At 36.1% G+C, this 18,498-nt stretch overlaps 1 protein-coding gene across 2 annotated transcripts in view; it reads right to left on the reverse strand.

The window, feature by feature from the left end:
- The window catches only part of arhgap24 (Rho GTPase activating protein 24), a 132,798-nt gene extending 115,779 nt beyond the window's left edge, over window positions 1–17,019 (reverse strand). Inside the window, exons 1-2 of one of the 2 annotated variants that reach the window (XM_015340178.2) lie at window positions 16,538–17,019; window positions 10,893–11,003 (exon numbers count right to left, since the gene is read on the reverse strand). The gene's annotated coding sequence lies outside the window, so the exon portion shown is untranslated. The remainder of the gene's footprint in view (window positions 1–10,892; window positions 11,004–16,537) is intronic. The other variant, XM_006627143.3, reaches the window with a different exon arrangement.
- Window positions 17,020–18,498: the final 1,479 nt, after the last annotated feature.

An 18,498-nucleotide genomic window follows, 5' to 3' on the forward strand; every position in this document is an offset into this window, starting at 1 on the left:
TCGCCCATTGCCAGAAACAGTAACTTTCCTACCAGAAGGAAAGCTAGAGAACTGTCCAAATACTGTGGGATTATTTACTCTGAAAAACTCATGCCACTTATTCCTGACACCTAACTTGAAGGTCAAATATTTTAATCAGATTTGTGAAAGCTCAATAATATGAAACAAAAAAGAAATCATACAGTATTTCTGCTGCATGCCATTTTAACATACAGTATCTTACATACTATGCAAATGATGATTACTACATTGATGAATGTAGTTCCCAATGACATACTGATTACAGAATGTATAAAAGTAGTGGCCATTTGATTCTTCTTGATTGGATTTGTAAAATATTTTCAAGGTGAATCATCTAATTTAGGTATAAAGGTTCTAAATATTACCGGTCATGTTTCCCATAAGTACAAGATCATTTATTTCACACAAATTCTGAAATTATTATGACATCCTTGTATGTATGATTCAAATGCACTTAATTCTGGTCTTGTACACAGCAGAGGCCAGATGTCTGCCAGCAGAATTAACATAAATTGTCCTAAAGCAGACTGCTAAATAGTCATATTAATGCTTAGTGAAGTACATCATGTAACCTTGCATGCAAATGTGAACTCTGAAAAAATAACAGAGCTTGATTTGGGAGAACTGTCATGGCAGAGTTAAAAACTAGTTTGCTGTGTTTTAGCAGAGGGGTGGTATTTCCTGTCCAAAGCTAAATGCTCCATTTTGACAGGTGGAAAGATGCCCTGGTAACACTGCCACTTTGAAATCACCTTCAGTTCCTGGCAAGCTTACAGGGGATCTATTGTAGAAACCTATGAATACAATATACAGTATTCTGCAGAACAAGCTACAATGTTTTATGTATTATTTATAATGTTTTTGAATATGACAGTAGTATTAAAGTAACACGGAAATCACTATCATTTAAATAGAATTTAACCTGATTTGATAACTTTGTCTTAAAAAACAACATATTTGGATCACTAATATCTTTGTAGGTTTTACAAAGGCAGGCCTTTAGGCTTATGACTGGCCAGTTGCAGGCTCAAGTCCCTGCTAAAGTTGCGCCCTTGAACAAGGTATTTTACCCCAGTTTCTCCAGTCCATCCAGCTGTGTAAGTGGAAACCTGCATTCTGGGGGGAGATAATCTCTACGATGGACCAGTGTCCCATCCAGAGTTAGAATCGTATGCTCTCTGGGCTGTTTAACGCTACTTAAACCAAGATGAGTTCTAGTCTGATGAGCCACTGTGACTCGGCTATTGACTTTACCTTTTTTATTGTGGTGTGGTTTTTCTCATGTTATAATACCTATTGATTTATATTCCTTATAGAGTATCTGTATTATTTTATGATTTATATTTCTTTCTCATCTTTAACATATTTTTTTTACAGAACTGGTATTTGAAGTTTTTAGATTAGTTTACTGTTTGAACAGATCTAAACAAAGGAACCAGATTTTATTTTTCCTGAGAACAGTCCTGAAGTGTAGAATAGGTGGTCCAAAGATCGAATTATGCATTGTAACCAGGAAGATCCTGATTCCTAGCTCAGGTCCCAATTCACTGTTGTCATAAACAGGCAGTCCTTCAGATCAGTTGTAAAACCAAAGTCCTGTTGTAAGTACATCTAAAGCAGCACATAATAACACATAATTCACCAGCTTACCTAAATAAAATGCTTTGGATTAAATGTTCTATTAAAGTGGATAACAAATTAAAAGTCTTCCACTTAAAGTTCAAAACATTAATTATTAACATCACAGAAGCCTCCTCTCCACAAATGATGAAATAATTTAAAAAAGCATGTACAGGCAGGTAAATCCTTTAATCTATAATTTTGTCATCAATGCCACCAAAACTGAACCGAGAATACATGTGTTACTAAGAGAAAAAGATGTCTTTACTGTAATCCTTAGATTCACCAGTACTTTTGTGTCCTTCAATAGATAACTGTCTTTCATAATATGATTTTTACACTAATGAGGAGGTGAGGCAGCAGCTCAATGTGTCTTCCATTCACTAAGAAGATAGTACAGTTAAGGAGGATATACAGTAGCATGTACTATATATGATAATATGTTTTATGACATAAAGGAAAGACTGTCAGTGGGCTTTCCTGAATTCATTTTTTTCCAATTATTGTAAAGACTTTGATGAATCATGTAAAGAGCCTGGGAACAACCCTACTATTTTTTACACAAGTTGAACTCTGGGTTGCTAATATCTTTGCTCAGAACAGCTTGACTATCTGAGAAACAGATTACAGACACAGATAAGGAACTTCTGTAATAGAAGTTTAATGTTTTAGCTTAGTATGAAGTCTGTAAAATCTTCAAAAGGTGTGGATATTCTATAAAAATTGTGGTTTGGGTACAAATTTGGACAGCTTTGTTTGTGAAACATAGCACTCCATAAGAACATTTTAAAAGTAAAAATATGTGCTTAAACACCTACATATTTAAAATTCAAGCAGCCTTAAATGGTATAACATGCAGCACCATCCCTACTCATACAATGTTTCTTGCAAAAGGAGAATAACACAATTGTATATAAATATTAATGTCTGCAGTACAATAAAACGATACTGTTATCTGTTCAGGAATGCAAAGACATTAAAGAATCTTGGTACAGTATGACTGTGGAGAAGAAGGAAAAGTATTGTTCTGTCTCTAAGTATCCCTGTAACTGACATTTCAAACTGTTGAACCATGCTGTATATGAAGAAGGGGCAGTATGTTAATGGGGGAGGATAACAGTGATCTCATGACTGGACAAATTGCAATTGATAGTGGTTCTGAAATGAAAACCCTCCCAATAGGCCAAGTAATCCTCAGATTGTTTCTTACAGAATCAATTATTTTATTTTTGCTTGTCTTTTTCTCACTTTATCATCTATCTCCTTTATTTCACTTAAACACATTATGTCTAGGAGAAATGATCTTCATGTGTATACAATGTGGAATGCTGACATTATTTTTACCAGCTTTTAAATTGGAATACAGAAGTTGTACAGTATATCATACAGAATATAAAGTAGTAGCTTGTGAACTAAAATAAATTAAAAGCTTAGGACATAGGACAAAAACTCACTTGATTATCTCTCTCACTCCATCTATGACTTCTCCTTTTTATACCAGATGCTCTGATGAAAAATTAAATCTTGTCAGCATCAAAAATCTCCATACTACAAACCAACCACAGGAAAGTCCCTGACACACACCTCCTTCAACATGCACTGGTGCTGCCTGAATCTCTTCATTTTGCTAAAGAAGCTGTTTTGATATACTGTTTTGATAAACTATAAAAAATCTCAACAGAACACAAACATCCCCAAAAAATAACTATAGTGTCAAACCTTGGTATCAGGGTTGTGAACTGCCAAGCCTAGGGGTGGTGGGGCCATGTCTCAACAAGCTCTGACAAATTAATCACCAGGATTAGTCATTCCACTATTTTTGTCATCACACTCAGTGGACCAGTGTCAGTGTCAGTGCCCAGACTACCAGCACTAATGGGCAAAGTAATGAGCCAAAACAAACAACCAATGTAAACAGCCATTGTCTCAATGTCAATACATTTTTTGTCCCATTCCAACAGTGGATTCTCCTTTTCGAACCCTGCTTTTCTGATAGCAATGGGATGAATGTGTGACAATGTCCCCCTGAGGCACTGAACTGAGTCAAAGGCTGGATGATGATCATGACTTTGTGCTTGTGGCCAATTTGAAATAGCTGCCAGTTATCCAGTTTGATCTGACCTCCTGTTACTTGACCAAGAAACTCTGAAACTAGAGATATCTTACAATTCATTTTACTTTCCCATTGTGTACCCACCATAACTGTTGAAAACTATTATCATGTTTTTGTTTAGCAGACAGCCTGATCCAATGAGACTTATGAAACAGACACCAACACAAATAGTACTGTATGAACAAAAATTCATTTAAATAAAGGAGAATACTATAAACGTATTGCTTGCTGAGATAGGCCCTGGGTCCCCCATTGCCCTGTTTTGGATAAAGTGGTAGAAAATGAATTAATGAATATTAAAATAAATCAAATAAGGATGACAAAGCAGTGATGCATTCTCGTGTTAGAAGTGAAATGCTTCTGCAGTACAATGCCCATCGAGCAGTGAACAACATGTGGGAAGATATAATTGATTACAAGAAAGAAGAACTACCATTGAGCACAGTTCCCCATCAGTTGGTAGCAAAATTCCACAATAGTGTGAGATCACGGTTGCTGTCAGAACAGATACTTTGAGAAGAGGGTGGAAGGCAGTTAAGGACTAAGTAGCAAATAAGGTGTTTGTTCGCCTATCATAGACAATTTACTGAAAATATAACAGATGGAAAAGTAAAGCAGGACAGTATATTGTATCTGTAAGAGGGGTGGTTGAGGATTTTGTGGCGTTCAAGGCTCAGAAATTTTAAATGAATGAGTAGGCTACTATATTTGATTATGGTGCTGTTAGTGTGTGATGTCAGGGGAGGGGGAGGAAGGGGTCCATAGAAATGGTTGCACTGGGCCACACAATCGGCAAGTTACACCACTGGGTTGTAGAAAACCAAAACCTATCATGGAAGGCAAAACAATCTACTGTATTTCAGTGCACATACATGAAGAACATGTGAGCTCCATTCAAAAGGCAAATTCAGTTCAGTTCCCTTTATTGTCATTCTGCACTTATACAGATGTACAAGAGAGAATGAAACATAGGTTCTCCTGGGCCGAGGTGCTCAATACACTAGAACAGACAGCATAATGTAAAGAGTAGACACTGAACAAATAAATGAATAAATAGGTATTTACAGTAGTGTAAGTAGTGATGTACAAATAAGCATTCTAAAATCCAGGGGTGGTGATCCCAGGGCTTGAGAGATGTGAGAAAGCCTACACGCCACTGCGCTCCTTCACATAAAACTAATACAGTGGTTGTTTCTGACTTTGGTAAAAAGCCATGGTAAAAAGCATCTTTACATTTTATGTAACGTTTGCTTACTGAACCCTGAACTTTCAATTTCTTAGTTTTATTTGTCCAATCTCTTTTCCTGCAGTGTTTCTGGCACTGTTTTTCCTTTTGAGATAGCATGTGTGTAAGTTAAACAACTTCAAAATTCCTACCTTTCACATGACTTTAAAGTTCACCACTATTGCTGTTTAAATGCTTACAGTATGAAATGTCCTTGTGGTTTTGAAATAAAGCAATTCATATGGTTTTAATACATTCAAGAAATACAGTGGTCCTTGTGGTCACTTCTGTTCCAGAACAAAATGCCATGGAGTAAGTAGCATGTACTGTATAATGTGTCTGGCCTTCCTAGCATACCTCTTTGTCTATAACACTTGTACTTTATCCCTTCTTAATATTTTAAACTCTGTTAAAGTTTTACACATATTCCTAAGCTACTGAAGACCTGACTAAAAAAATGAGTGCACTTTCAAAATTAGCAACACATGCACTAGAGATTGTTTAGCAGATGTCAGTCAAAACCACAGAATTTACATCAGGGATGGTATTAAAATTGCAGAGCTTATTAGCTGTGTGACTTTTAGAAAACATTAGCTGATTCACTAAACTTGCTTTCATAGACCATGAAATTTCAAACAATTAGTTTTCCCAAACTTAGAGCAAACAGAACACCTGGAACATTTCAAGCACATGTATCAGACCATTCCTTTAGAACTCATTCACAGTTTCCAGAACATTCTCAACATCTACACACAATAACCATTACAGATGGACACAATATAGCTGTTATCAAAATACAAAACTGTTTTCCCTGCTAAAGTTTTTTTTTAAAAATTTGATTAATTAAATACATTTTTATTGTGGAGATTCAGTCAAGGCTTATTTGTACATCCTTTGTCAGGAAGGAGACCTCTATCTCCAGGCTTATAAAAACATCAAATTCAAATAAACTGTAATTCATGGAGAATTCGTGAATATTAAGGTAACTGTATTTTTTAACAGACAAAAGGTTTGTAAAAATTATTAAATGTACAGTACATTTGGCTGAAGAAAGGTAACTAATTTCTACATAGTATGTTTTCTTTTACAGTAGGATAATAACAATAAGAGAAAATGGAAAAGAATGCGTTCTCCCAAATATATTGTGAAAAAATACAAAATTACAGAAAAATCTATTTTACTACACCACATTTCTTCCTGAGTACGCACAGTCTTGCATTTAATGCCTAAGACCCATTTGTATCAACTTACATTTTCTTATGTATCTAAGAAACATGAAGTGTTTGTGCCGATGACATTACAAGAGGCCATCTACACAAAACTACTGTCTACACAGCAAAAAGCATTTGCTTGTTATGCAGTTTACAGTCAACAACAAGTAAGTGTCACTGCTTTTCTGTGCTTGCACAATTCAATATGTTCTGCAGACACATCATGTTATCTGTCTTCTTTACAGATAACAGATTTGTCACTATTTCTGTGGATAGTTGTGATGGCCAACCCATGTAACAAACACACCAACAAAAAAGCTTGGTTTTGCTGTAATGAACACTACAGAGACAGTATTAATAATATTTCTCTAAAATGCATTTATAAAAATGTGAGACATACTGAAAAACAAGTTAATTTTTTAACTACAGTATATACTGTATTTATCTGAATCAATACACTGTATAAGCCCATTACTCACTCCCAGCAACATGAATTTTTTATTCCTTCTGCTTTTAACAAGCTACCAGACCCATTATTCTAACCATCTGTGTGTCTGTCCCCGTGCCTAAGTGCCAGCCTGGCAGCTGCTATAGTTTTGCAGCCAAAGTGCGAGACTGCAAATTCAAGAATGCCTCTCAAACTGTGGTAAAACTACATGCGACAATACAACAATAAAGAGTTTGAACACATAAAGATTTACAGTTTTTCTTATATTTATGACACCAGTTGTATATTCAATAACAAAACACTGAAAGAGTCAAGATCTCTCCAAGTCTGCCCTGTTTCATTCTAACCACATACTACTGTATATTATGAGTCACCGTCAGATATAATGAGTAGGACTGGTAAACTACTACTTTTAAACTCAATAAAAAAAACTCAAAAAGACAAGGATCCATTTTTCATAGGAGATGGAAGACTGCACAGTGAACTCAATACAGGTACAGACAAAAGTTTTCCATCACCATAGCACTACTTACTGTACAATCTAAAATTAAACAATAACTTATGCCAAAACACATACTGTATTTATCATGCATGAGTACGGATATACTATACAGTACCATATATCTGGGATTGTACAACACTCGAGCTGTCAAAAATTTAATTATCTCTCCCAGAATCGAAAATTCTTTGATGTTACTTCTAAAGATTTTCTGTTTGTTCATGCTGGAAAATTTGAAGGTAATTTGATTTTATAAAACTTTGTCTATGAAAGAAATAAAGAAAAAATGTTCATTATGCCTCTCATTCAGAGGTTGCACATTCGATTAATGACTCCATGTGGAGAATTAACTTCAAAGATGCTGGGTTCAGGGAAGTAAATTAGACATACACCTTTAAACTTTTCATTTTTAGCATTAAAGCGGGAGAAACGTTTCCAAAGAATACCATGGACTCATACATTTGCAGGCATACATACTATAATGAAAAATATTTTGTACGTCTTCTTTGGGGATTGGAAGATTTGCCTTCCACAATAACTATTGTATACAGTACCTTGTTTTCTCTGACTAGTGCTAATCACAAATTTAAAGCAATTTGATACAGGGTGTTTGTTCTCTGTGATGACTACATATGAGAAAATTGTGGTCTGAGCTTTGCAACCCTTGTTCTTCTTTACTGTTTATCTGCTCGTTAGAGGATCTAGAGAAGAGAAATGGTGATAAAGGAGATTTGTCTTCCCTGTATAAATTAGCTGTCCATAGTCAAATGGTGACCAGGAAGGGAAGCAGTTAGACTAATCTTCCTGACAATTGAAAAGAAAGATGCATTTCTAAGAAAGAACTGTAAACCTAGCAGCAATGTCTTGAAATGTAGTGGTTCAAAACAACAACTGTATATTGAAAATGTATTCTTTTTTTTGTTTTGCAGATGTACAGTACAATATACTGTAAATGCTATGTGCATCATGTAAAGATGTCATCCTATCTTCTTATGTTGCACCACTAGCTATACCACTGTATACAGTTACAGTGGTGACATTCTGCTACTCTTAATAATAAATGCAACTTGCTCCTGTTTTGCTGAAATCCCTGCATTTAATACCATGTTATTTCTACACTCCATTAAGTGTTATGTACAGTATGTATTGTAAAAGTAAAAAATTATTTAGGCGTTTTTTATTTAGAAGATGCTTCTCTCTACTAAATAAATCCCCCTCCGTGCCAAGATCAGGCAAGAATTTTCTAAAACACAGCTAACAGATGTGTCAAAGGGCAACACAGTGGTGTAGCTGCCCTACAGCTCCAAGGTCCTGGTTTTCATAAATGCAATGCATGGCTGTCTGTGTGGAGTTTACATGTTCCCCCGTGTTCATCTATGGATTTAACTGACAATTCTAAATTGTGCCATCAATTGCATTCAATCCAGAGTGTCTTCTACCTTGTGTCCCATGCTTTCAGGATAGGCTACAGCTTTCCATAATCCTGTCCTGGATGTTTTGCTTTTTGTCTGAGCCTACAACCGATAAACCCTTTTCATCCTCTTTTTAGTGATTTTACTTTATGTTGGAGAGGTGACTGAAGTTTTGGAAATCAACCTGTTTAATCCGTATCAGTTTGAACAAATCTAAATCTGTTTAGTCTTGCAGCCCAATCTTTTCCAGAAAGAAATATAAAGCCATCTTGCCTGTGTATAATTACTCTCTCCAAAGTGTTGCTTAGTTTAGATATTCATTAAAATTTCTTAAATTAATGACAATGTCAACATTATGGAATATTGTATGTAAAAGTAAATATGATATCTTCTTTGTATACAGTACTTTGCTGTGGTAGAAAGGTGACATCTGAGACTTTCTGTTCTTCAGATAACTGCGGTATGGTTTCTATGCACATGAAATCTGCAGCCCCCTTCTTTGACGGATTTCTTGTTTTGTTTCCCACTACATACAGTACGTGTATACTGTATGTACATATCTATATTGTACTTAATAATGAATAATTAATAATTGCTTACACTTATATAGCGCTTTTCTGGACACTCCACTCAAAGTGCTTTACAGGTAATGGGGACTCCCCTCCACCACCACCAATGTGCAGCATCCACCTGGATGATGCAACGGCAGCCATAGTGCGCCAGAACACTCACCACATATCAGCTATCAGTGGGGAGGAGAGCAGCGTAATGAAGCCAATTCATAGATGGGGATTATTAGGAGGCCATGATTGGTTAGGGCCAATGGGAAATTTATATTTCACTTTGTGATGTTGAATTATCCTTACCGTTCCACTCCATGTGGATTATCCCATCACTTATCTGTTCTTAATATTATTTTGATGACATATTGAAAGTATGTGGTTAATTGTTTTTGTTTTGTCTATACTATATTACATATTTTATATTATGTATCAAATATGTAATATAGCATATATTATGTATCATATTACATATCCAATTATACATTATTTGTCCTTGTATTATAATGATTGTAACTAACCTTACAATAATAAGAGAATAAGAGAGTCTGCTAAGCAAAAAATATCACTTAAGACCATACATGCAAAAAAGCTGATAAACAATATATGTTATAGGTGGAGAGTCTCTTTTTCTGGTCAATTCCAGCTATAGTATTGTGCATCCTGCCTTCCTTATTTGTTTGCTGTTCCTGTGAGGTAGTGAGCTATCTTTGTTAAAATATATTCATGCAATGTTTGCATGAGTGAATTGATTCTTAATTGTGTGTTGATTTTTAAGAAGACTGGCAGTGTTTACTTGAGGTGCCTCCAAGCCTCTTTCTCTGTTGGATTAGCAGGAATGAGTTCTGTCAGACAATTTATGAACCATCTGTAATTATACCAATAAAATCACATTTCTAACTACTACAACCTGATGATAAATAGTTAGCAAATTACACTAGAAAAATGAAATAGAGTATAACAAACTAAGAATATCCTTCTATTGCACTCGTTTATTTTGCTCATAAGGAGTGCTAGATTTATTATATTCAATTACATATTGTATATACTGTGTTCATAAATACAGTAAGATAAAAAGATTTCATAGTGTATATTGTTTAAATGCTAGTTTGGATATTTTAAGTCTGGAAAAGCATTAGGAATCATAGACAAATACCCAAGACAAATATAGCCTCAAGTTTGTGACCCATCTTGGAATTTGAAACTGTAAGAAAACAAGCTGAAACTAAAAGCCTGTGCTGAAATTACACTGAAGTGTTAGGAGGTACACATTCCTGTGTGAATATGTGCTTACAGGGGGGTCGTACAGGGGGCTTTCAGTTCAGAGTCACAAGATCCATCATACCAGATTGAATTGGTATCTGCTCTTCAGACTCCTACGTATAAGGGTATCATTTATTGGAGAATAAAAATACTGCCTACATACAATATAGCATACATATTTTATGTTTTTTTCTAATATTGTTGACGTACAAAAGTAAAATTAAAGAAACAGAGAAATTGTAAGTGATATAACAAACACAAATATATCATTTAAAATTGTTTTTTTTCCTCTTAATTTCTTAAGCCAAATTGATCATCACCCCTGTCCATCACTCTCAGCTAATAATATAAATACATCCTCCACATTATGCAATGTCACAAAAATCAGCTTTTGTTATATTCTATATACTCAGGCAGCACTGTCAAGGTGTTGAAGGCTTAGGCAATTCTCACTTGTTATACTTTTAATCCAAAGGGGCATTGTGTCAGAGTCACAAACACTGGTTAATTAAAAATCTACCTGTAAGATAAATGTCTACCAGTCCTTGGGGAATCACACAGCTGGCTCAGGTCCGGACTACTCTAGCTGTTTTTGGAATATGGAGTTCAGCCTTTGCTTCATACTGGGACCCTATCAAGAGGAGCATTTTTAGTCATTTAAACCATAGAGCTGAGACAAGTTTCAATGGTTTTCATGAAATATTTCAACATTAACCCTTAACGTTTATCTGGTGAATTACTGTACACTTAGCCACAGTTATCTGTGTATATAAAAATTCTGGGAACCTCACAAAATCATACATGCCATATGATCAGCACACAAATGTACGTTGATCAGATAGGAAAAACATTTGACCCATCTGGTCTGTTTTGCTTTTAGCGCTTTATGGATTTATAGATTTCATCTCACTATGAAATCTATAAAAAGGTAATTTTCACAAATCCTATTTACTTGAAATAAAGTCTGCTTTCACATTGTTAATACCTTGCAGAATTGTGAATATTTATATCAAGACTTTAGTCAAGGTTAAAGTAACTCATTTAATCTGTGTATGACATTCTTTCAAAGCCAAGTTTATAATTATATCAATTTAGCAAATATATAACAGTGGTGGGGTTTATATATCAATTGATGTGAAAACCGGTTTGAAATATTGCGCATATTACTGTATGTAGTTGACTATAAATACAGCTGGAACTTCCAGAAGAGAAAAAAGAATTAAAATTCAGTACATACAGGAGTATGTTACCCAACCAGATCAAAACATGGGAGGATAAAGAGGAGATATTTCTGTAAATTTAGAACTTTGTATCCTTTTCTGAATATACTGTATGTGATGGACAATTTATGCATTTATTTGGTATGAATGGAGAAAAAATCATGATAATTGGTCATGTGTTTCTTGTTGATTTGGAAGAAGACATGGGAAGACCACACTTTTTGTCTGTATCACTAGGGGGCCCCTTTGTTTTATTTTAATTTCAAATGATATGCTATTAATTTGTTCCATCTCACTCTATCTTATACAATATTACATTCATGAGCTACTAACTCTGCTGTATCACGTGCAGTACAGGGTGTTAACTGCAGATTTAGTTACGTGGGCAAGGGGTAATTATTAATTTTCCTGTTTCTCCTGAGTTGCAACAAAACACAAATTAGTATTAGGTGTGAGCTTTCTAGTGTTTGGGAACAATGGATTATACATACTGTATACACTATGCACTAATCCACACCATCACAGAAAAGGCACCTCTACGGTTAATATATCATACTGTAAATGGACCTCTTCTATAAATGTGAAAGCTGTGTGTGATTCCAGTGACATCACAGATGTGTTTGGAAACTGTGCTGGTTCTGACTCATTCTTTCCCTTTTTCCTTTCAGTTTAGAAACTCCCAACATTCATTATTGCAGTTATATGGAATGCCAAATCCTTGTTGGAATCCTACTCCTCCACTGATCTCTGATTGGTGTTATCTGGCTTGCTCTTGAAGTCTAATTGCCCAAAAATTAAATCTGACTTTGAAACTCCAATATAATCCACAGAGTGGTTTACTCCTTAGCAAGAGTTCTTCTTCATATATGTGCTAAATAAAGACTTCTATTTCATGCTATAGAATAATTGCACAAGCATCTATCTGACATTTTGCTTGGCTGACATACCTGGACTATGGCAGTGAAGACTCTGAAGCACCAAAATCCCTACTACATACAGTATGCTAAACCAAAACATTATCCCAAAAATTAAAGAAATACAGCATATAATAACTGTGTTTGCCAAATAGTTTAAATTTATACACAATTTGTTCTGTTGAATTTTATCTAGATTTGAACAGAGTGAATTCAGCTTGTATTAATTTCTTTTCTTAATTATGTGGTAGACCTATAGTACGGTAGGTATTACCCCTTTTATTTAAATTTGGATGTAATATGCAAGGAATATAGAAACATTTTTGTGTAGACGTTTAGGTAACTTTTTTGTGTAGTTTTCACTTTTTACCAGAATGTTTTACCAGTCATAATGTAGTTCAATTCAGTCAAATGTAGCCTGAAGCTCATTAAACACCTCTGGGAAATAAGATAATAATAATAATAATTGCCTACACTTATATAGCGCTTTTCTGGACACTCGCTTTACAGGTAATGGGGTCTCCCCTCCACCACAACCAATGTGCAGCACCCACCTGGATGATGCGACGGCAGCCATAGTGTGCCAGAACGCTCGTCAACACATCAGCTATCAGTGGGGAGGAGAACAGAGAATAATGAAGACAATTCGTAGGTGGGGATTATTAGGAGGCCATGATTGGTAAGGGCCAATGGGAAATTTGGCCAGGACGCCGGGGTTACACCTCTACTCTTTTCGAGAAACGCCCTGGGATTTTAATGACCACAGAGAATCAGGACCTCGCTTTTACATCTCATCCGAAGGACCTGTTTACAGTATAGTGTCCCCATCACTATACTGGGGCATTAGGACAGGGTGAGCGCCCTCTGCTGGCCCCCCTAACACCTCTTCCAGCAGCAACCTTAGCTATTCCCAGGAGGTCTCCCATCCAGGTACTGACCAGGCTCACACCTGCTTAGCTTCAGTGGGTTGCCAGTTGTGAGTTGCAGGGTGATATGGCTTCTGGCATTATTGCATTAAGATGCATTATTGCAGGCACAAAACTAAGTGTGGAATAATACAGACAAATTGTTCTTGATGTATTATATTTTGAAAGGTAATGCCAAAACTTATCATTTTATAAGATGTTACAACATTTCACATCAACCAAGGAGGTTCAAGGACCCCATAGGACTCAGGATGAAGATTGCACCAATTTTTCAATCGGTTGGTCTCTAGGTCTTCTATAGCCTGTTGTTAACTAGAGATTAAGTAAAAGTAATGTGTACTGTATGTCAACTGCTTCAGTCAGAGAAAGACTCAGGAACACACTTAAAACAAGCAACTTAGTAGCAGGTCCATTTCAAATGCTGTGACCTCCTAGTAAAGGACAATAAATGTATTCCCTGGCAGTTTTGAAAAGGATCAACATCAAGGCCTGAGCTCCCTCAGATAAGAAACTTGGTTTGCATAAAAAGCAGTGGCATGTGGTGGTGAAATGTTTTCACTATCATTACAGTTCTTACTTTAGGAGGCAATTTGTGTCAGATAATCAGATATGGTGTCACTCGATTTACAGTATCATGACTGTTTACTCCAGGACATGTGTCATAGCTTGTCCAACACTGGCAGTTTCCTCTATAGCAATGGTTCTCAGACCACACAGTGACAGGTTACGTTACAGATGGCTGCAAGTCAGTGAAACTACAAAAAGTGCTAAAAATACCACAGAGACATAGAAAACATCTCACTAACAGCACACAAAACTTTCTCACTCCACTGCAAGCTTTTCTTCCTTCTAAGTAAAAACAAAATTATTGCAGGTTAAAGATGGAAATATAACCTCACACTATAGTAAACTTAAATTGATTTGTCCTAAAAATTTGGTAAACTTTGAAATGTTGTCAATCTGGCCACAAAATACAATATAATAGAAATCTACAGTACCACACATATTTTGTTTTTGCTGTTCAACATAAAGCATCAGAATAATATACAGACTGATTACGTTTAGAAAAAGGATAACAAAACGACACGATTATGATACCACAAGGGGTGATAATTTAACAATTGCAAAGTGTTATTTTTTCTGAACAACATAAATCATATATTCATATATATATATCACCTAATAATTTGAAAGAAATAAGAAATATGACTTTCTTTTTTTTGGCTCAGGCTCAGGCTCAGACTAGTGAGAAGCGTTCAGGTTGAGATTAAGACACTTGTAACTACTTGAATATGCTCTCTTGGTTTTTACTGACTCTAAGCCTGATTGCAAACAGCCAACTTTCTTGAGTACATAATTTGCTAATTACCTGAAATATAAAAAATAGACCCAGGGTTCCCATTAAATCATTTCCAGCTCCGAACATTTACTTAACCAAAACCTAGACAGCATCATGTATATTTATGTTCTGTATATCAGCCTTGCATACACTATGTCAGTATCCACTTTGTTACAGAGAATGATTCCCATCTAAAAAGAAATATACAGTAGTAGGCTGTTTATAATTCTCAGGGTATGTAGAACAGTCATCCAAACCTCCATAGCATCTATTAAGATCCCTAAGCATCCCTGTCCTGTTGGTCTAAAACATGACCAGACCAGGGTCAAAGCAAACACAAAGCAAAACCTTTCAGAACAGCTGACAGCAATCTGATCCTTCTGAGCCACGGCAAAGTTTGGACACTGCAGACATTCCTAATGCTGCGCACATTTATATTGAGCGCCTCTGCACAGAGAATAATAATAATACTAGTGATGGTGCCTTCTGCAAAGCTTGTTTAGAGATACCTGATATACTGTACGGTATATTGTGATCCAGCAACCTATTTTAATCCAGTAAGGAATGCATCTAACACCACCGTTCTCATAGATCTAATGATGACCTAATGACTGACATAAATAAACATAAGAATGGGTGCCCAATATTTAATATCAGATGTTCCAGAAGCATATTTAGACTGTTAATTCATTTTCAGGTGACTGATCACTTGTCCCTGGAACATCCTGTCCCCATGAGTGATAAAATTCTTATATTTATCTTATAATTTTTTAAAATGCTTTGCATCAAATTATAGAAGTACAATATAAGTACAATGGTACAAGTAAGAGTCCTTCCTGAAAATATTATGAAGTTCATTTCAAGAAATTCCTCAGATAGATTGTTTTTTATTGTAGCAAAGTTCAAGCTTTATGCTTCTGATGACACAATTAAGACTGACTCCTAGCGCATTTAATAGGCCAAGAAATACCTCAAAGTTGAACTTTAAAAAAAATGAATTTGCCTAAAATTAATTTAGGCAGCTAATTATTGTGCTCTTTGACAAATCTGATGTCAAGAAACCTTAAGTTTAAAAAGACAGAATACAGTAAATTCCATCTTTAGATTAACACTGAAACACTCATGTTCAGTTTTAAGATTTGTGGGAGACAAGACAGGTATTCCCGCAGTGGAGCTTAACCAGTATTGAGTTAAAATATTCCAAATATGTTTCCTAGTTTAGGGTTTCAAAATAATCAATATCCATTCCTTAGTATCCCTAAAAACACCTTTCCATAAGCAATGTACTGTCCTTATGTGTTCTGATACATATCAATCAACATTAATTACATTAATACTGACAATACACTAACACTGACATAAACTGCAATTAAAAACAGAAAATGATAGATTCTGTTCCTATATATCACAACAAATTATATATTGTGCTGGTATTAATTTATACCCCAGCTGTTAAGTCAGAGTGTGACAATGGGCAAGCAAACATTGAATACAAACCCATGCAAAAAACAGCAGCAGCAATAATAAAACCTGTCATACAGTATATAAAATATACATGATAAAATATGTTACTGGTATCCTCTGAAACAGACAGAAAAGAAGCAGACAGTTCTTGTCAATTGCTGTTTCAGGAACAGCTGCTGTTTTAGGTCTGCAGTGCTGAGACAGAGAGAGGGAACCTGTCCTGTCGAACAGAATGTGACCTCTAATGGTTGTCTGCAGACACACACTCACTCACATCATATCACACAAGAAGGTATACCTACCCTTGAAACTGCCTCAGTAATCCAAAATGAGAAAAGAAACAATCCACAAATACTCTTTTATAAAAAAAATTGCAATCAATCCAGGAAAAGAGGCTCACTTCACAAAGAAGGTTGTTTTTGTCAGCTCCATATAACTCCCGGTAGCTTCTCTGCTGGTTAAAATGGGGAAGTAGAGTGGAGCTGAAATTAGCTGTCACAAAGTTTTCTCTTGAATGGTCAGACCATCTGCAGAGCTGAAGTCTCCAGGGGGACTGCTGCTACATTCAGCAGAGCAGAGCCACATGGGTCTGAACAATTCCTCTCCCGTGCTGCATCAGCCAGTAGTCCGAGAAGTTAGGCACAGAGGCTGAGTGTGAGCAGACAGGAACGCGTGTGCATCTGTGTTAGCATGTTTGAGAAAGGCAGAAGTAACTGTTTGAGAGCCAGCCCTCTCAGACGCTGCCTCAGGTTTCAGATTACACAGGCAACTGGCAGCTCCAGTCTTTACTGCCTGCCAGCCTGCTTAGTCAGGGACTGCCCCTCTGTAGTGAAACAGCTCACCACCAAGATATCCTTGGAGGAGTAAACAAATGCCAGTGTTCTGTGACCAGTCTACTAGGGCGTTTGGTGCACTGCTACCTCCTCTTACTGCTCTGGCTGACACGCACAGACACGCAAACATTAACAGCTGAACTGCTGTGCTCAAAAAAGACATTAGCCTTACTGCTATCTGAATGGATTTGACAGTGTCCGTTTGTCTAAATGAAGTGCACCCAGGGCAGGACTGAGGACGTGCATGAATTAACTTTTTTAATTTTTAGCAGTTGTGAAAAACACACACTAGCAATATTCTTTCTTCTTTCCCAGACTATCTAGCCACCATGCCATGGAGAAGCCAAGACATCGGAGCTCGGAAGGTGGTTTATCATTCATTCCCATCAATCTTTCCTTCTCCTCTCATAACAAGAAATGTGTGTTTGTCTTGTGACCTGCACTATGTTTTTACACAAGAATCCAAAATTAAACTAGGAGCCTATCCACCTACTGTATCACAAATTACAAGTATACAGAACCTCACTCAAACCATTTATAACCAGATAAATCAGTATAGAAATACTGTAGTTCTTATTTGCACTTGAATTGTTTGCCTTGCATGTTCATTTTTTCCACGAAACCAAAACTAACCACTGTTATGAGATTTTGATTATGGTTTGTGGGTCAAATGTAATTTTATTTTCAGACCTGCGTGTTATTGCAAAACAAGAGAAAAAGGCAGCTGCAAAAAATATTTTAAAATTAAAACTATCCATTTAGATAGTACTTCAGATAAACCAAAGCTGGTGTTAAAAGTATCCTCAATTTTAAGATGGTGCTTTTTATGCCATGACATAGGTCACATAGTATGCAAATGCATCTACATAGATAAATATCTGTGGGTGTTTTTACACTGCTTAATTAGAACCTGACATTTACAATTTAGTTTTTGAGTTGATTTGGGAAATGCCACTGAGGGTTAATTCAGGTATGTGGATTGCTAATAGAAGCTGTTTGAACATTCTTGGTACCTGAGTTAATCTCTAGGTGAGTTATAATATTACAGTAAGTGGAAGGAGGCTGCTGGGGAACATAATATACTACCATACCTGTAAGTGAACAAATCATTACTACAGGAAATCCCAACTGCTGACTTCCTGCTCAGTCAAAGTACCACTGACACTGTTTTTATCGGTCTGTAAGTGAGTCAGGAATTGTGCTGGAACATTGCTCCTGTTTTGATGAAAAGAGTCTCCTTCTGCCTCTCCTTTTCTTGTTCCTGTCATGAGCACAGTATTAGTCATGGTATGAATTGAACTATGGTGGCTTTCAAAATGACAAAATCTCCCTTTTACCACTCATGTCAGAAACAATCATGGAGTTGTGTGCCTAAAGACATTTCAGTATCACTTATGTATCACTTGTGTTCCAAGGCAATAGCTGTCCCT

Source organism: Lepisosteus oculatus, chromosome 3 (genome assembly GCF_040954835.1).
Source record: "Lepisosteus oculatus isolate fLepOcu1 chromosome 3, fLepOcu1.hap2, whole genome shotgun sequence".
Lineage (NCBI taxonomy): Eukaryota > Metazoa > Chordata > Actinopteri > Semionotiformes > Lepisosteidae > Lepisosteus > Lepisosteus oculatus.